General features: G+C 42.3%; 1 long non-coding RNA gene across 1 annotated transcript in view; it reads right to left on the bottom strand.

Moving 5' to 3' along the window:
* LOC310756514 overlaps window positions 1-18,919 on the bottom strand; it is a 47,574-nt gene extending 28,655 nt beyond the window's left edge. Inside the window, exon 1 of the long non-coding RNA XR_014544914.1 lies at window positions 18,745-18,919. This is a non-coding gene — a long non-coding RNA (uncharacterized lncRNA). The remainder of the gene's footprint in view (window positions 1-18,744) is intronic.
* Window positions 18,920-20,555: the final 1,636 nt, after the last annotated feature.

Genomic DNA, 20,555 nt, shown 5'->3' with positions numbered 1-20,555 from the left:
CTACCCATGGTTTAGACACTACTGGGAAAATACTGAATGTAGAGATGCTGCCACAATGTCATTCAAAAAACAACAACATAAACACAGAGGATTAAAATATGATGATACATTTGACGTATTTTGTAATCTTTTTTTGAAAGGCTAGTGACAGTAAGTGTGCTTCTGAGGAAATGAATAGTACCCTACTTTGGAGCTCTTCTTTTTATCCCATTCTTACCTCCCTATCTATCTGAAACTAACCGTGCTAATCTTGGCAGGACAAGAGTCACATCTCCCAATAGCTCTGGTGCTGTTTCAAGTTTAAACTAGCCTTAGCTTTCGAAAAAAACATTATTGCAGCAGGTTTATAGTTATTGTATGGAGTGAACGCAATCAGACAATCCTTCACCAGCGCAGGCACACTGAAGTACGCCCAGAGCTCTCCCTCTCCCCAGTTTGGTTCCCATTTCCTCAGTCACCCACAGGAACGGTAAGCCATCCATGGCATGCACACATCCCAGTGCAGCACAAGGCTGTGGATTAGGTTTATACAGTACAGAGGTACCTCAGGTTAAGAACTTAATTCGTTCTGGAGGTCTGTTCTTAACCTGAAACTGTTCTTAGCCTGAAGCACCACTTTAGCTAACGGGGCCTTCCGCTGCCGCCGAAGCACGATTTCTGTTCTTATCCTGAAGCAAAGTTCTTAACCCGAGGTAATATTTCTGGGTTAGCAGAGTCTGTAACCTGAAGCGTATGTAACCTGAGGTACCACTGTACTTATTTCATATTGCATAGTTAGTATTTGGAATGGAAGAACTAAAATAACTTAGATCAAAGGATGCTACTTTCTCTCCACACACCCCACACCTCCCCAAACACGTTTTGGATGTTTCTCACGACTGCTAATTTGTTCAGACTTCTGCCTAAACCAAAACGCATTAACATTTCCAAACATCTTGTGACTGGTTTGGGCTTGTTCCCATTACTTCACATTCATTTCTGCACATATAATATATCAACTTGGTTAAACAAAGATGACAACCAAGGCTAAGAGTCCTGCTTGCAAGTTATTAAAAAGTCATCAATCATTCCTTTCCTCTCCCCGCCTCCCTCGAAGATCTGTCTATAAATAGCCATTCTGCTGATTTAAATTTTAGGCAATAGACAGATACAGATATTGACATAAAATTAATTAAGAATCGGAATGGAATGGAATAATCAACCAGATGGTAAATATGTGACCCAAGGCCAGAAGATAAAATCTGCTTACTAATGCCCAGTTGTGAATTAGCATCCAGCACAATAAATTATTTCCAACTCCTAGTGAGCATTTCTCCCCAACTGAACTTCATCAAAGAACATTTGCCAACAGGGGGAAAGAACTCTTCTGGAGCAGACCAAAGGCCTATCTTGTCCACTGTTCTATTCTCATAGTGTCCAACCAGAGTTCTGTACATTAGTCTCTAAAATCGATATGCAGAAAAGACAGAATAGAAATACTCAGGACAATGAGAAGTGCTTGACCACTTGACAACAGAAATACTGCAAACCTCCCTTCATTTCAATGAGGCTTCCACATGAAAAGTTCCCAGCAGACTCTGACCCAGGTTGATTAGTAGGAAGGACACCATTTTGATTTAGTGCTTTGGGAATCAAAACATTTCAACCAGACCTTGACTATGGGTCTTGTGCAAACTTTGTTGATGACTAATATCTCTCTCTCACGTCAGTGGACTTGCCCCATAGTGGCTCAACTGGAGTCACTTTTGGTTGCTCAATGTACACATTGATTTGAACATCCATGGGGGATGGTAGGCACTAATCCCTAACCTCAGTTCTTCACCTGAATGCATGAACAGAGCCCCTGCACATACAACTGTATATCAGGGCTTGGTTGAGGCCTTCAATATTCACAAGGGGAGAAGGGATAAGAAGAGCATAAGGGAGAGAGCATAGCCATGGTAACTGCTCTGCCCCTACAGCAGGCATAGGCAAACTTGGCCCTCCAGATGTTTTGGGACTACAACTCCCATCATCCCTGACCACTGGTCCTGTTAGCTAGGGATGATGGGAGTTGTAGTCCCAAAAGATCTGGAGGGCCGAGTTTGCCTATGCCTGCCCTACAGGCAGAGGCAGTAATGCTTCTGAGTTTCTGGAAGCTGCAGAAAGAGAGACGGCTCTTGTGCTTGATGCTGCTTGCTGGTTTTCCACAGGCATCTGGCTGGCCATGTGGGAACAGGATGCTGGACTAGATGGGCAACTGGCCTGATCCAGCAAGCTCTTATGCTAGGAGCTAAGCCTGAAACTGAAAGCCCCCCATGCACATATATACATATTCACTGAACCCAGTTTTTGAATGCTTGAGCAAGTCTTGCGATTCAGATTAATGGAAATTTAGCATTCACTTTTTTTTTTGGAAGAATAAATCCCACAGTATTTGCATGATTCATGAGAAAACATTATAAGCAACTAGCAACTGTTAATGAGTAAGTAAGTTATGCACATTGAGAAATTGCTCTGGAAGGTTAATTATGGTTCCAGCATGCATAGGCTTACGAAAATAAAACAGAAGCATGTGGAAGGCATCAAGCTTGCAATTTTTAACATGAGCAGCACTAATAGACCTTCTCTATTGCCAGGCACAACCCCTGTAATTCTACAAATTAGGCCAAGCCCCTGGGAACGGTGTGCCTGCAGCTGCTGAGCAGATGTGGGGAAGAAAAATGAGGCAGATTCATCCAAATAAAACTGGATGGTTTTGCAGTTAATAAAATTACCACTAATCTGGTGCTAACTGACTAGAGTTCCATATAAAGAAGAAGAAGACCAAAGGAAAACACATACAGGGGTTGAAAGGTAAAACAGCAGCATGCGAGGAGCTAATTTCCATTTAAGACTAATTTCTGTTTACTAATTAAAGACACAGCGCTGAGCTTCCCTTGACTGCGAAAAGGCAGGAAATCCATTGCAGCAGTATAGGATATTGGAGGGGAGCTAACATGTTAGCACTTTCCCCACAATTAATTGTCCACAGAAGGCCCCACCCAATAAATTAGCACTGTGTAAATAGGAAAATACAATGGAGAATCTGCGCAATTGTTTGGCTCTGGTAGATTCTCTGCTGGGGCTGCTTACTTGCAATAGGAATTGCATGTATCTCTCCATTATCTGATACCTTGTCAGAAGCTGGCTGAAGTCTGGGAGGGCCGCATCCAGCCTTCCTGTCAAGTTCCTGAGTTCCTTAGTAGTCAATAGTCAATGCATCAACTCTCTCACTCTCTCTCTCTCTTGAACACATGAAGCTGTCTTTTTAAAGAAACCTTGAATGCCATATAGATAATTATTTCATTTCATTTTATTTCATCAATTTAATTTATGAGACAATAAATAAATAAATAAATTTATATCAAGCCAGACATGTGGTCAATCCAGCTCAGTACTGTACTGCCTATTCCGATTCTGCAGGGTTCTGCAGGGTTTCAGACAGGAACTGCAGCCAGGATACATCTCATGAACCCCTTCAGCAGAAGCCCTGCTTTGATTTTTGGAAAACATATTTTAGCATAAAATACCTTTAGAAATGCACAAATGGATAAAATAGCATTTAAATGTATGTTTTGTGTTTAAACATGCATTTAAGAATACATTTTTAATTGCACATTTTCGTAGAGGGTTTTTTTAAACCACCAATTAAAACAGGCAGGCGGAATGGGATGGAACAAAGTTATGAATAAATGCAAATTAAATTGACACAGATTGGAAGTTGGCTGACCCATCGTTATTGTGGTGTTTCATCAGATAATGTCTTCAAAGGGGCTTCTGAAAGCTTCAGCATTCGAGGGGGTGGCTTCTGGGTTCTGTATATCTGATAGTTGTTCTCTTATAGACTCTACTAATTCTGCATTCTGTCCATGCCTACCAAATTTTTACTGAATGAAGTAAATAGCAGATATCAGGTCAATTAAAAGATGTGCAAATAGGTAGCATTTTGAAAATTTAAGGATAAAATTCTAAAGTAGGTGGGTGGCAAGAAGTGAAGGTGACTGAACTGCTGTTTCCAAAGCCAGGGTTGGCCAAGGATGAATGAATGCAGCCCGTGTTAAGTTGTGGGTGAACATATCAGACGACACAGCGATTCTTCAAACAGCTCTTGTTTATTCACAGGCCAGAACTGAACTGAACTGAACTGAAGGGTTCAGCCAGCCTGCTTATATAGAGCTCCACTGCAGTGCAACTGTAACAACTTTCTGTAACTATCCAATCACTGAATGTCACTTTCAATCCCTTATTTGCATGTGTGGACCTGAGTGAAAACTATCTACAGTACCCCCCTGCTGACCCAGGGTGAGAACTTCAGTACATAACAGCCCGCAAGGTAAAAAAAATCTCCTCTCACCTTCTTATACACCAGGATTTAGCACTCTGGTTTTTTTAGAAATATAACCTATTAGAACAGAAGACTCTGTGCTATTTCACACATTCTGCACAGGCCAAGTTGGATTTACTATAAAATGACAACAGGGCACTGGAGCCACTCGCTGTTCCATAATGATGTATAATGTATGTATATTTGCATTTCACATTTTTAGGGGTACACTTAAAACATATGACGTTTACATATTAAAAAGAAAAAAAGAGCAATATGCAAAGTGACTCTAAGCCAGTAATTGCAAGTGTGGCAATAAGTGCATTTTATCCAGGAGAGCACAGTTCGCAGAATGAGCTCACTTTGGGATAGTACCATTCACCCACATGATTCCCAGAGATTACAAATGTTACTGGCTCAAGCTGTACATTTTTCAGAGCACTGAAGAAGAGCTGCCTCAGGTTGAAGAGTGACTGCTATTACATAAGAAAGTTTAGGAAATGCAGAGTCTTAACCCAACTGTATCTCTGATCCTGAACTAATTCCAACATCACAGCTTTGGCACTTTGAAACAAAATTGGGCCTTTTTTTTGTAGGAGTAGCATGTGACGCAAGAAAACGAGTTAAGAAAAGAAGGTTGTTTGTTACTTTGAGGACAAGGTGGCAGGAAAATGAGGAGTTAGGATGAGCTAGTGTGCGTCAAAAGACAGAAGTTTTGGGAAATGAGTAATCTTGGGGAGTGATAATAAATTTCATTTGGTTCAACCTCATTGCATAAATACTTGTTTTCAGCTCCATGAATGTATTATCTGATAGATCAACAGCCTGTTGAAACCCACAGAGAGGGATCACAATGTTCAGTTTTGGATTCTTTAACAGCCTTTGCTGGAGATTAGGAGCCAGTGAACTCTTTCAACTGTATCATGTCTTATATTGCCATCTGGTTTGAAAGCCATCCATGGTCCTATGAAGAGAAGCTGGTGGTCAGGAGTATTTAACAAATCAATTAAGATGGAGCGCAACACCAAGATTTCTGGTAGTTAAACCACAGAGCCTAGGGCTTGCCGATCAGAAGGTCAGTGGTTCTAATCCCTGTGACGGGGTGAGCTCCCGTTGTTCGGTCCCTGCTCCTGCCAACCTAGCAGTTCAAAAGCATGTCAAAGTGCAAGTAGATAAATAGGTACCGCTCCAGCAGGAAGGTAAATGGTGTTTCCGTGCACTGCTCTGGTTCACCAGAAGCAGCTTAGCCATGCTGACCACATGACCTGGAAGCTGTCTGCGAACAAACGCTGGCTCCCTCAGCCAGTAAAGTGAGATGAGCGCCGCAACCCCAGAGTTGTCCGCAACTGGACCTAACGGTCAGGGGTCCCTTTACCTTTAGCTTTACCTTTAAGCACCAAGTATTTCAACTCACCCAGTTAGTAGATCAAAACTCTGTGAGAGCACAAGCTCCATGGCTGTGCTACTAAGATCAACTTGGGCATCCTTGGGCAACCTGGTGGCCCCAGGTGCTTTCAACTATAGCTTCCATCAACCCCAGCCAGAATGTGCTATCCAAACCACCTTGAAGGCACCAGGTTGATGATGCCTGAGCTGGAGTGATAGTATACTGTGTGGATGGTCAAATTCAAGTATGCTCACAATGCTGTTTTCTTCTAGACCAGTAGAATAGTCAGAGCATCACACCCAGCAGCAGGCAGGTGGGAAAGAGGAAGGGTCCTATCCTGCATGGGAATGTACAAAGCACATCTCACATATATATGGCCTTCAGAGAGTAGACCATCAATATGTGCCCTCTGAAACTAAGATCACATACTGAGATCCCTAACGTGGGGAGAAGTTTCTTCCACAAATGCAGGCATTTCCTTTCAGCTGTTTTGACCCGCGTCCAGTTAACTCTAATCAGATCTTTCCAGTCCGTTTTCTTCTCTTATTGGAAGTGCTGTGTATCTCCACTTCCTGTTGGAAGCTGGTGCGATGCTGTGCTCAAACAGCTGCTGTTGTCCCTTTGCGGGGGGGGGGGCAGCTACATTCCACCAATGGCTGGACAGAGGCATTATACAATGTGTTGCCTGGAAATCTCCCTTGAACAAATGCAGGACAGTTTCATTAGTTATTAGCTTATGAATTATGACACCCTGCTTATGGGAAATACATGCACAGCTGGAGCCTGTGGCAGAGTCCAGGATTACATTACAAGACGTGATCTGATGGTTAACTCAGACCTTGGAGACCACCCCAGGCACAGCGTGTGGCTCCTGTTGTACGCAGAAGATTAGGTTGGAAGGAACATTTTTCTTACATCTGCTATCATATATTTTAGGGCAGAGAGAGTGTCTTTTGGCTTGAACCTGTCGCCACACCCAATTTCTATTTCCTCCCCACAGGAACCACAATAACTAGGCTGGCCCAGGCCTGACTATGACTCCATAACATATGGTGCAGCTGTTTCAGTCATTTCATAGTTGACCACGGCACAGAGAGATGTGCTGAAGGTCACCATCTGAAATATATGGCGCAGTTAGAATTTCAGCACGCATTGTTGTGACTATGGCATCAGAATCACAACTCTTTCCTCTCAGAGAACCAGCCACAATGGCTATGTTCTACTGTCTGAGACAGCACTCCTCTGAATTCTAGTTGCTGGGAATCACAGGAGGAGAGAATGCGGTTGTGCTCATATCCTGCTTGTGGACTTCCTATAAGCATCTGGTAGGAAACCGTGAGAACAGGATGCTGGACTAGATGGGCCTTTGACCCGATTCAGCAGGACTCTTACGTTCTTAACTCCATATTCAAGACTCTGACAGAAATTTTAAAGCCATGAGAAGAGAAGGAGTGATAAAACAGTGGATAGGTTGGGGGTTGGTGAAGAGGTGAAGCGAAGTACACCCCTCCTGCTGTGGTCATGATTCAGAGCCAGAAAGATAATCTGCTTCTTTCTCAACAGAAGTATACCTTCTATCAGTCCTTTCCTCTTGAAGGAAATAATCTGGAAAACTGTATTCTGACAAACATTGCTAATAATATATGAGTATGAGAGCCAGGAGAGGTGGTAGTGGTTTAATTCCAAGAGTTTCCTCTTTTCCAATTACCTCAGCAGAAGAAGAAAAGAAAGAAAAAAAGACTAATTATGGTCTATAAATGCAGACATGTGGTGTTCCAGAGTCTGGCTATATTGGCTTGTTGGGAGAGTACTAGATGTTTGCCTAGCAATTTTGTATGTTGCCTAAATTTATCCAGGACACTGAATTAGCAAAAAGCTTGTCTTAGTATAAAAAATGGCAGGGGTGTTGCTGCAGGTGGTCAGCAGATTTGGAAAACAGGATACACACCAAGGCATTGCAGGTCACTGAAGAGGGTAAACAAGCAAATTCTCTGAGAAACACCTTGGGCTGGATTCAACAAGGTCCTGTTCAGAGTAGACCCATTGAAATTAACAAACCCAAGTTAGTAATAGCCATTCACTTCAGTGGATCTACTCTGAGTAGGACTAGTGTTGAATACTACCCCCTTCCTTTTCTCCTCCACTCATAGAAATAGTGCATTGTTAAATATTTCCTGGAGCTTATGGCTGGAGGTAACGTGCTTCCCTTCTTTCCTACCACTCTCTCTACCCAACCATAATGTAATTTAGAGAAATTTAAGAAATGCCATACCCAAAAATATCCAGACATGTTAGCGATATGTGTGGCCTCCGTTCATTCTTTGAATCTCATTTGAGTAACTATTTTCCTTCGGAGGGAGAGAAAAGTTTAATTAACTAGCCAATTAGTATCAATATCTAATCTGTAACTGGCCAAAGGAAAACACTGAGGACCCCTTCATCATTTAAATCTTCTAATGACATAAAATTGTGTGTGTGTGTGTGTGCGTGTGTGTGTAAAGACTCCCCCCCTCCCCACTTCACAACAGCCATGAATTTTGGGCTGATCCCAGCCCACTAAATGCAGCACTGCTATTTGCATCAAACCTTTGTGAATGTTAGTGGTCATGAAAATGAGAGGCTATCACCGGTGACAGAATCCAGACACACACGACAGGGCAGGGATTTATTTACAGAGCCCTATTATAATCAGCATCATTGCTATTCTTTTGTATTCAAGTCACTCTGAAACAGAAGTGTAAGTAAGCCCTTTTAATGAGTCCTGCCATGTCAATATACAGATTTCTATGGCAGCAACTTTCAGCAGGGTTTCAACATTCCTCACAAGATTGAACTGTGGGGACCAATGGTCAGGAAATTGCCTCCCTCCCCTCGCCTGCATTTGAGTCTATTGCAGGCCATTAAAGGCAGAGAGGTTTTCCACTGGAAAAAGTTGGAAGAAGTGCTGCCCATTTTCCAAGGACTCTTTCAGTTCTGAACCAGATTCCTGCTAAGGAAAGGCATGAAGATAGTACACTGGAAATGCACACAGCTTTAAAGAATGTTGAATGACAAATTATATTTCATAAGGCAATTTCACATTTGAGGGGTTTTGATCAAACACTGGGGAAGGAGACAAATCATGGGACAAATGGGTATATTTGGCATTCTGTCTGGTGCAAAAACCAGCTGCACTCATCCTAACACTTGGCAAAGGAAAACAAAGTCAATATGGGTGATCTGCTCCTGTATCTTGACCATTAAGGTTGTGTGTGTGTGTGATTGGGTTGTTGTTTTTATTTTGATTATATATATTGGGGTTTTCATGTTGATATTGTTCTGTGAACCGCCCTGAGACCACTGGGTATAGGGTAGTATATAAATTCAATCAATCAATATAAAGCACATGGAACCATCTCTAGGTATCCACTGTGGAACTGTGGCATATTGCCTCTGTCATAGCTTTATCCTCCATGATTTTGTCTAATCAACTTTCTAAGCCATCCTAGCTAGCAAAATCCATAGTTTAATTATGCTACATGTGAGAAAGTTCTTCCCTTTGTCTGTCCTGTGTCTTCCCACATTGAGCTTCATTGGATGCTCTTTGTGTACATCCCTCCTGGATGTTCCTTCATACAGCAGCCATCAACATATCTGTGCACATCAGCTGCTGGAAAGGACTATTTTAGTAGCAGCCCCCTAAAAAAAGAGGTTCAGAGCTCTTCTTAGATTGTCTTAATCCTGGTTCTTGGACTCAATCCTGGCTGGAGGCAATTTAGCCTGATCCAGGAGTAAAAATAACTACTTTCATAAAAATATTTTTTCAAAATAGCTACTTTCATACTGCACTGAAGGACAAGATAGAAACCAGTGTGGGACAGAGGTGAGGGTGGTAGATGGAACAAGGACACCAAAGTTGAAATCTCCACAATAATAATAAATAATAAATTTTATTTATATCCCGCCCTCCCCAGCCGAAGCTGGGCTCACTTGGTTGCCATCTCCTAACCCAGGGTTAGGCAACCTAAGGCCCCGGGGCCGGATGCGGCCCAATCGCCTTCTCAGTCTGGCCCACAGATGGTCCGGAAATCAGCGTGTTTTTACATGAGTAGAATGTGTCCTTTTATTTAAAATGCATCTCTGGGTTGTGGGGCATAGGAATTTGTTCATCCTTTTTTTTTCAAAATATAGTCTAGCCCACCACATGGTCTGAGGGACGGTGGACTGGCCCATGGCTGAAAAAGGTTGCTGACTCCTGTCCTAACCTAACCATCTCAGAGTTACTTGGAGAATACAAAGGAAGCACGCACTTCCTTAACACATTGGAGGAAAAGCAGGGTAATGTGTGTCTGTGTGTGTGTGTTTTAAAAAATGTCCAGGTCTTTCTTGGTTAACCTGCTCAAACTATGGCATAAAATGAGCTACTTCTGCTTCTCAATTCCCCCAGGAGCCTTAAATATTCTTTGCAGCCCTGTCTGAGCGAGACAATAAAGAACAGATTTGTTCCGATTTGCTTCGAAGTCTCCCCCATATCAGTGGTTGTATCCAAGAAGTCCAGCCCTCCGTGTACAATAGCTCATTTACTCCTGAGTCCCTGCTAGCAGCGCATAACAAAATATTTCCTCTGCACTCTTCCTGGACTTTTTAAACTCCAGGTGACCCACAGTGAAATCTGTTTTAATGGGGCCTCAGTTAAACAAGTCAACTGAGCCTTTGTTTAACTGGGCAACAGAATGCAGAGTTCTTCCCCCCACCCCCCAACCCAAAGCACACATTCTTGTTTTCTCTTTAGAGTTTGGAGTCACATTTTATCATCCTTAGGCTATTGCAGAGAGGAAGTGTTGTTGTTTTTTAATCATGCCTAATCCTCATTGAATCTTCCTCCACTGGGATGGCTTGCATCCAGTAAATAACCTGGGGCACAAACACTTTTAAAGACCACTGAGCAGTGTGTCCCTATGTTTGTCTGCTCAGAAGTAAGTCCCATTGAGTTCAATAGGATTTGCTCTCAAGGTAAGTTCATTTAGAATTGCAGCCTTATCGAACTTAATGCATCTGGTATCAGCAGGATTTAGGCTGGTTTCAGACTTCAGCACTCATTCACGTAGATGCCAGCATATGTTCACAGTGCAATAAAGTGCATCTCATAACCACCCACCCCCAAGATTGCAGGTACATTGTGATGTAGCAATGGCACAGTGCTCTTGCACAACAAATCCACTTTCATTTTTGTTTTACTTTTTGCAGCATTATGAAGAAAAGCACGGTAGAGCGTGTGACAACTATCACTCAACCATAACACCTGTACAAATTTTGAGCAAGCAAATCAAGATAAATGTCTAATAAACTGGTTGTCTGAAGGTGACCATAGTGCTTCATTTTGGCTGGGTCATGGTTAAAATGTATTTTTGAATATTGTGTGGTCAGTTCTGTAGCTGGCCAGATTATCGTCTAATAAAATTGCTGAAAAGGCGCAATGCTCCCTCACTTACATTCAGCCAGTGCGTAACCCATTCATACGACCAAACAAAGCAACAGAACTCAACAAGCTGAATGGGGAAGCAGGCATAGTTTGAGGAGTATGTGAATGGAATCACCACCATATCTTACATTAATAAGAAAGGAAATCGAGATTCCTGCCTGGGTTGAATTTCTGAAGGAAGTCAAGAATTTTGGCAAGATCTCTACAAGCTGTTAGGAGAGTGTTGCTGCCACTTCCCCTTCAAATTTGATATGAGAAAATTTAAATGAAGCTGAAAGAATTTAAGGAAAATGAATAAAGCTGATTGGAGTAGGGTGGTAGTGGTAGTTGGAGACACAACTCAGTGACTGTAGTGACCGGATGATAAGAGTTCAACGACTTACATCCAGGTCTTAACCAGCTACCAGCCACATAAGTCTAGGGCTATTCTTCCAAGATTTAAAGACTTGTAAGCCGCTGTGAGAGGTTTTAATGGCTCTTTAAGCTTCATCTAAGGTCTAGAAGTATTTCACATAAGTATGACAAATTGTTGTCCTTCATTTGCCTTCTCAACAATAAGTAACATAATGAATTTATTTATAATGCCCATTTATAACTTGTTAATCCCAAGGTGGGATATAAGAAGACATAATTTTAAACAAGCTTTATTAGTAATACAATTAATAAAAATAAATATTACATGCTCTCTAACCTTGCGGTCTTGACTCTTCTGATCCACATCCTTGAGAGACTGCTGTTAAAGGTTTGCCATCAAAGAACGAAAGGAAACATGTGCCTATTGATGCTTAGAAGGCTGCATCAACAAAAGTATAGTGTTCGGGTCAAGGGAAGTAATAGTTCCCCTCTATTCTGCCATGGTCAGACCACACCTGGAATACTGTGTTCAGTTCTGAGCACCACAATTTAAGAAGGATATTGACAAGCTGGAATGTGTGCAGAGAAGGGCAACCAAGATGCTAAAGGGTTTGGAAACCAAGCCTTATGAGGAATGATTAACAGAGTTGGGTATGTTTAGCCTGGAAAAGAGGAGACTGGGATGAGATACGATAGCCTTCTTCAAATATCTAAAGGGTTCTCACATGGAAGATGGAGCAAGATTTTTTTCTCCTGCTCTTGAGGGTAGGACTCGAACCAATGGCTTCAGGTTACAAGAAATGAGATTCCGATGAAATTTCAGGAAGAACTTTCTGACAGTAAGAGCTGTTCAATAGTGGAACCGATTCCCTTGGGAGATTGTGGACTCTCCTTCCTTGGAGTTCTTTAAAGAGAGGTTAGGTGGCCATCTGCATTGCAGGGGGCTAGACTAGATGAGTCTCTCCCAACTCCAGTATTCTATAATTCTAAGAGCTTATCTAACTGGAACAATTTCAATTTATGTGCTGCAGTTGAGATTCAAAGGGACACCATTTTAAACAAAACAGACCAACCCCTTTCCCATCCACCTCCCTCCTTTAGATTTAGCCAACAATTTATAGACTATATGTCAACAAAGAGGCACTGCATTCTTGCTTGGTAATGAATTCCATCCATTATAAAACAGACTGTTTTGAGAAACAATTGGCTGCACTTATCAAATTATGAGGCTCCTAGAAGATTAAAATAATTGCGTTGTTAATGCCAGTTATGTTTTCGTTTCCCTCTCTATAATAATTTTGAATCATCATTTTTACGATAAATTGCCACCATACTTTCAAAAAAGTGATGTAGAGAGAAGCCTGGCTATTCTTCAGTGTTTCCAGCCTGAAACCAATCTCAGTCCTGAATTGCCACAAACTTTACAACTTGCTGGATTTTGCTTGAAATGTGCTTTTCTATTCTTAAAAGCCAAACCCTGAGAAAAAAATAACTGAAACCAAATGCCATGTCACCGAGGCCAACCATAACACATGGAAGTCCTAAAATAACAGGAGAGCGATTGTGGTAATGCCTGACCTTCTGAACCACACATATGGTTGGGATGCAACAAAACAGCCTGCATTCATTCCTAACCAGTGCACATAAGGCTCGTTTTCACAAGTGACTCTGAGAGCCACTGTGCTGATACATGCAGTAGAATCGAGCAATAAAGCTTTTCCAGGTTTATAGGGGAGCTCACATTTCTGAACGCTTGCTAATGAAAGAAAGCAACTCCTGCCACATAAGACTAAAGTATGGCTGCAACTTATCCATGGTTGCATGCTCCCCAATCTCCAAGCAGCAAGAGACCCCAGGCGTCCCTGCGCTTACCCAGGGTTCAGCTTCTTTAGAATGAAGGTCAGTGGAGACTATGGTATCTTTAGGATGTATGGCTCTATTTGCACATACATGTATACAACCTGAGCCTAGGATGGAAGGGCTTGCAGATCCTGCTTACCCTTTAGACATCCTAGGGCCAGGGGCTCATCCAAAGCCATAGTATTGCATTCCACTCAGAGAAAAATCAAGCCTCTCTGTCCAGCTTGCAGTCAAAAACTCACATGTCAAAAACCAGACCACCTGGCCTGTTGTTCTCCCTAGAATGGCATGGCATCCAGTCAGGAAAAGTGGGGAAAGCCGCATTCTCCTGAAGAGCACCATCACTTAGTTGTTGCTATGGCAACATGGTTCATTCTTTACTATATGGAGGAGAGCACTTAATTGGCCAGCTAAGGCCATTACTTTACAAACAGAGTGGATGGTCCAGTTCAACAGGTTCTCTCTTACTAGAGTCTAACTTCACAAATGCAGAATCATAGGTTTGGAAGATACCCCTATATATCTTCCAGACCAACCCCCCCAAATCCTATAACTCTATCTATGTTCAAGGAGAATTTTTCCTGTGTTTTTTCTTCTTCTTCAGGGGTGCATTCAATAATGCGATTCTCCCATCTAAGAACATAAGAATAAATCCACTGGATAAGCTCCCTCTAGTCTGCCCCCTCACAGCAGCCAAATAGATGCCTATGAAAAGTTCAGAGACAGAACCTGAAGCATGAAACCGTGAGTCCACACATAAAATTCAGCCACTTGATTCTGCTGAGCATATAAGCTAGAGCAGGCTTCCTCAACCTCGGCCCTCCAGAGGTTTTGAGACTACAATTCCCATCATCCCTGACCACTGGTCCTGCTAGCTAGGGATCATGGGAGTTGTAGGCCAAAAACATCTGGAGGGTTGAGGAAGCCTGAGCTAGAGCTAAAGACAGAGGCTGCAAGAAACTTTGGAACAGTGATATCTTCATCGATTACACCATCTTGCAATTCTTGTATTCCAAGTGGAGGCATTGGTACATGCATACAATGATTAAAGTTTCACTTGTGAAAACAGCAGAAAGGTTTATTTAGAATGTACAAAACAGAGTTTATAGAACAGCCTCCCCCAACCTGGTGCCTGCCTTCTAGATATTTCATACTACAACTCCCATTAGTCTCAAGTAGCACAGCTAGGCTGGCTGAAGCTTGTGGGAATTGCAGTCTAAAACAACTGGAGGGCACCAGATTGGGAAAGGCGTTGTTACAGAGCTTGTTTTAAAACTGCAGGAACCTGCTTTAGATGCCAGAAATGACATCACCATTTGGAATAAATTTAAATGGGGTCACAGTCAGACTCCATTTACTTATATGGGCAAAAGCAGCCCTTTTCAGAAGTATCACAGAATTTTTTTTAAAAGTTCCAAACATTCCTCCATATTTCTTGCCCTGCCGCCAAATGTGCCCAGGCCGATATGTACATGTAACATTCATGGAATGTGTGCGAGAGTGAGCGAAGCACTATTTGGGTTACCCCCTTTTGTTGGTAACAATATTTTTATTAGGTTTACAGAGGATTAGCATGACCTCAGCAGTTCTAAAGCTATCATTTTAAACCACAAGGCTAATCTACGTCTAGAAAGATATTTTTCCAGTAGATATGTCATTATGTACAGCGGCGGCGGCAGCATAGACCAAAGCCTGAAGTTCTTAAGCAATTATCCTAAGTGTGTTTACTTTCATGGAAAACAATGGGACTTGCTTCTAAGTAGAGATGTCTTTAGGGTCAGTGTAGCAAGACCACTCAGAAATTTATAGACATTGACACTTACTGTTTTGCAGAAGCAGACAAAGGCCATTGTCATGATCTGGCAGGACTACAGGGAGGAGGAAGAGGATCCCGGCGAGAGATGTAGCCAGGACTGGGACACACTGGGGCAAGCTGGGGATGGGGAAGGGAAGGTTGGTGTAGGAAGTACTCACGGGGTGATTGAGGATGACAAAGGGATGAGGGTCAGTGCACAGGAACCAGAGCAGCAGGACCCATCACCAGAGCCAGAGGGGCCCTGTCTTCACAAACACAACAGGCTCTGAGGCAGAGGGAGCAGCGGATGGGATACTCTAGGAGGCTGAGGCGGGCAAAGGCCCAGAGCCCAGCTCCCCAGCTGGCCAGGTGGGGCTTGGTGTGTGATTCCTCAGCTGGAGTAGGCTTGGAACAGGTGAGGGTCACATGCCTCATCAAGCCCAGATGCTGCAATCAGCATGCAGAGTATAAAAGGGCAGCAGAGCCGAGGTGCTGTGTCTGCTAACTGTCCATGTTGATGGGGCTCAGCTTGGGTGCTCCTGGATCTCTGTGGGACTGTGCTTCATTTTGGACTTTGGACATGTGGATTGACCCTGGACTGGGGACTTGACATACTGACTTGCTGCCAGGTAAGCCAGGGGTTTAGGACAGACATCAAGTCTAGCTCTCAAGTTCCCAGCAGTGGACACCTTGCTGCCGTTTCCTCTTCCCCTCTTTCTGAAGGTCCAAGTAGGGGCTCATTCACCCTTCTGTTTGTCCCATGATTTCTAAACACAGGTGTGAGAGGTTTTTCTTTTGGCCCGCTGCTTTCACCAGGAAAGCCGTTTAATGCTGAATCAGAATAAACCTCAATCCACAGAAAACCCCATAGATGTTATGGCTGTGATTGGCTATCCTGACAAGGCAGCCACAAGCTTTGGTGGGAGAACAAGCTGTGATATAAGTGGTGGTGGCTTTAACTCCTTCTCCACTGGATCTCCACTGGAAATCCCCCCAACTGGTATTATTTTACTTTTATTTAAGTGTTTTTTCATTCTGCTCTTCAGCCCAAAAAAGCCTCTGAGTGGCTTGCAGTACTCTTTCTCACTCTCTCTCACAGGCTTACAAAGAGATGTGACACAAAAGGAAAACTGATCAGGAGAAGATGAAATAAACAAACTCAGATTCAGATTCTTAGTAACTAGTTATTCTAACAGCCAACTGAGATGGGGAGGGGAATCAAGGAGTGGAGCCACCAAAAGTAACAATAGAGTCCTTTCTCTTCTATCCTCTGTGGCAGCCTGTTGAAATGGCTGTTCCAGGTTTCATATGGGTGTCTGTATGTTTTCTCCTCCATGGCTAATGTCTCAGGAGACAATCTAGACCAAAGTCTCCATGTCGTAGGAAAGGGTCAGGTCCTTCTTGTACCATGGCCCCCAACCAGCTTGTTATATCAAATTTAGGACTTTAGGTGAGCTTTTTTTTGTTGGAATCCATGTCTCTAAAGACAATGGAGCCTGCCTCTGGGGGCGAGGTCAAACCGCTGTGTTAGCAGACCTGAAGTGACATTCTAGTGTGCAAGCTTGGGCAGTGTGTAAGGAGGTCCTGGGCCGCCCAAGTGACAAGACCTCCCTCTCAGCTTCGCTGATGTGGTCCAAAGGAAGTCAGAGCAATACACGTGGCACCAGGTGTGCTGTAGGATATGCTTTAAAACAGGGAAAGATGGTGGCTTTGTTCTTGTTTAATAATTGCAAGAGGCCACCTCTGTTCAAAATGCATGTGTTCCAGTTAAATATTGTCTGGATTTGCGTCTAGTACTATGAACCATGGTGTTACATGAAACACATATCTTTATTATTTAACTCGCTTTAATAATTTGGAATTAATAAAAAAGAAATATAAGTAACTGTTACTTAGAAATATTTTATGAATCACATCTGGATTCTACCCCACTCTAAGGAGTTCAGACTGGGTTTATCCCAGGATATTCTCACAACCACCCTGTGAGGCAGGTTAAACTGAGAAATAGTGACTGGTCTACAATCACTTAGTAAACTTCATGGCTGAGTGGAAATAAAATCTCCCTGGTTCAAATCTGATACCATCCACGACACTAGCTGTAAAGACATACAATGCTGCCAACATTTAATCTGTCTTCAGTCAGGCTATTAAATTGGAAAATTGCCAAGTAAGTTTTGCTGATGCTAGGATCATCTTGAAGTGTAGGGCAATTCTAACTGAAGTTTCAACAGCCATTAAAATTGACCAGAAGTCTGCACATCTGCGTGAAGTAAGGCACACATGACTTCACTGTGTGCCTTACCCAAGCAGCTGCGGTAAATTCAGTATGTTTAAAAAGATCCATACAAAAATGCAAAGGAACAGATAAACTCTTGCTCAAGGTCAAATCAGACATGTTCATTAAAAAAAGCTGCAGAGGCAATTGCAGTAAGGATCATGGCAAGTGGGAAGGTGAATTAATCCCCCCCCCCATCTTGGTCACAAAGAAAACCACACCCCTGTAAAAGATGGGGGAGGTACTTCCTGCTACCTTACCCACTGCCCTTGGAAACCCTGTAAGAACCTGCTGCAAGAGAGAGACTGTCTGCAGCATCATGGGAAGAAGGTTGTTTCTAGGACCAAGGTGAAACTGTAAAGCTTGTTATTTTTGCTATTGGATAATAGATGTTGTTTGTCTAATCTTGTTATATAGTACTGAAACGTTGTTTTTTGTATGTTACTATATTTGATGTGTTGCTTTGCTATGTTATTATGGAATTGTTTTTGCAGTTTGGTTTTGAAACACATTTCTATTTTCTTTGCTGTAAGCTTCTTTGAGTGTGATTTTTCTCTTTGTGTGTGGAAAAGCAGCATACAAATAAAAAGACTGAATGAATGCCTTTAAAGCTGCTGTTAGGCCCAGAAGGGAAACTTTTATTGCTGCAAATGAACGGGAGCATAACTTAATGATACATGCATCTGCTTTGCATGCTAGTTCAAAGGACGAGATAGCAGATGATAGGAAAAGACCTCGGTCATTGCCAGTTGGAATGGGCTAGATGGACAAATGACCTGACTTGGTATAAGGCAACTTCCTATGGCCCCCATCCTGTTCCTACCTCCTGCAATTCTTTAGAAGATAACTAGACACATTAAATATGATCATGCATGTAATGTCTACTTTGGCCTTCAGTTACAATGAAAGCACCCAACATCCAAGGTTTTAAAAATTAAACTATTATGTGATACTGACAGCTGGGGATTATGCTTCTTCACTGGTTTTTCAGTCTCTACCTTGGGGTGGGGCATGTGCATACCACACTCACATCCTCCCATGTACGTATTTGTATAGCAGTTGCCTCTGTATCAGAGAAAGGGTAGTCTACAAGTTGCACACTATATCCTCAGCAATAGGCACAATGCATGCTACTAGGTAACTGAAGCCCCACATTGGAAGTTGATCTATTTGTAAAATGACTCGTGAACTAAGCTGGGGTGACAGTGCTAAAGGAGATCAGTTGAATGGTCTCAAGGCAATGTGTGAGAGGGAGGGAGTGACTTACCTCTATTTCTTCTCTCTGGTGGCAGGAGGGCATTCGAGATCAAGTGAAGTTCCACCTCTAGAAATTGATAGGTAGGCTAAAGATCCAGGGAGAAGAGGGTCTTGCCCTACCACCCTCAAAACTGAATTGCAAGAAAAGCTGGAACACAAAATATGAGGCCTGCATTGCAACATTAGCTGGGCCTTAGCAGGCAAGACAGAAAAGCACCACACCTGCATCTGGAGCTTAGACACCCAAAGTCTAGTGTTAGAAGCCAAAGTAAAGTGGGATTCAGAATGCTTGAACATGCTGGAACTGATCTGATAGGGCACAGCAAGTGGTAGAAGTTTCAGATGAGCAAGGTAATAGGTGAGGAAGGTATTGTATATAACAGCTAAGCATCGCACTAAAACTGAGGATGTCTGAATACTCCCTTTCCTGCTTTTATCCTAAAACTTTGCATCACTCACTCACCTCGCTATTATTTTGATACCTATCTTTAAGACCAGAAACATTTTAAGTATGCAGAAAAAGGAAATTGGGTAAAGGAATTCAAAAGATCTTAGAGCATCACATACGTTCAAATATACTTTCCTACATCACTATATCCCAAAAGTGCTGCTCCTATACAATCCCTACCCTTTACATTTACGCACAACTTCTTTACACTAAGATTTTATGAATACTTCTCTGTACTGAACTGTGGCGATTAGGTTTTTTTTAAACCAAGGCCACACAAATACTTTTCAGTGTGCAACCTTAAAATCAAGCTTCAAAACTGCAATATTTTTCTTCATGCTTTATATCCTCTTGGAAGCCAGCCAAACAATACTTTCCTTCTTCTCTGCTCAGCAAAACCATTATGTTGATTGAACTGAAGCCAACATGCACACTCATGACCAATCTTGTCTAAAACTTTAGGGAACAAAATTGCATTTGTGATGCTACAGATTAGATTGTGCAAGAGCTTTCGTTCTGAAGCTGCAGTTTTTAGAGATTTACACAGGCCTCTTTCCAGATGCAACACATTCTACAGATAAGATAGAATACCTGTCTCCTCAGGAAATCTGAGGGAGAAGACAGAATTAAGTCACACACTTATTGAAACAGTAAGACTGTAAATGCTCCCTACACCTCTCTACGTTACAAGTATTGGGAGGAGCAGGGAAGCCCAGATGGTGGTATCTTAGCACCACCTTCTTTCATTTCAGGATGTGCTTGCATCAACTGAGCTGTATTTTAGTGCAAGAATAATGTACTACTGAATTTTAGATGCCACATAAAAATACTTGTTTTCTTGGACATTCAGTAGCCTTTACTACAGTTGAACATTTATGCTCTTTTAATGAGATGACTTTAAAAACCTAAGAGCAGCCCTGCTGGGTCAGATTGAAGATCCATCTAGTCCAGCATTTTGTTCCCACATTGCCCTATGGGAAGCCCACAAGTGAGACATGAGCAAAAAAGCACTCGGTGGCTCATGTTTCTTGGTAACTGGTATTCAGAACCTTAACCGTCTGATATAGGAGGTAATGTATAGATCTGTCATGATGAGAAGCCATTGATAAGTTTATCCCCCATGCTTTGATCCTTGATATGCTATTAATTCTTTTTATAGTTGTTTTAAGTATGTTGTAAGCTGAATTATTGTGGAAAAGCTGCATAGACTCAACTGAAGGCATCATGAGAGGGTGGCTAAATGCCAGTGACCACCTAATTATTGTTAACATCTATGCTTTTTACCATTTGTAATAATAATGATAATAATAAATTTATACCCCACCTATCTGGCTGGGTTTCCCCAGGCACTCTGGGCAGCTCCCAACAGATTA

Source organism: Podarcis filfolensis, assembly GCF_964270895.1.
Source record: "Podarcis filfolensis genome assembly, chromosome: 1".
Classification (NCBI taxonomy): Eukaryota; Metazoa; Chordata; class Lepidosauria; order Squamata; family Lacertidae; genus Podarcis; species Podarcis filfolensis.
Note: the sequence above shows the minus strand (reverse complement) of the source record. Positions and strands in the feature narration are given on the sequence as shown.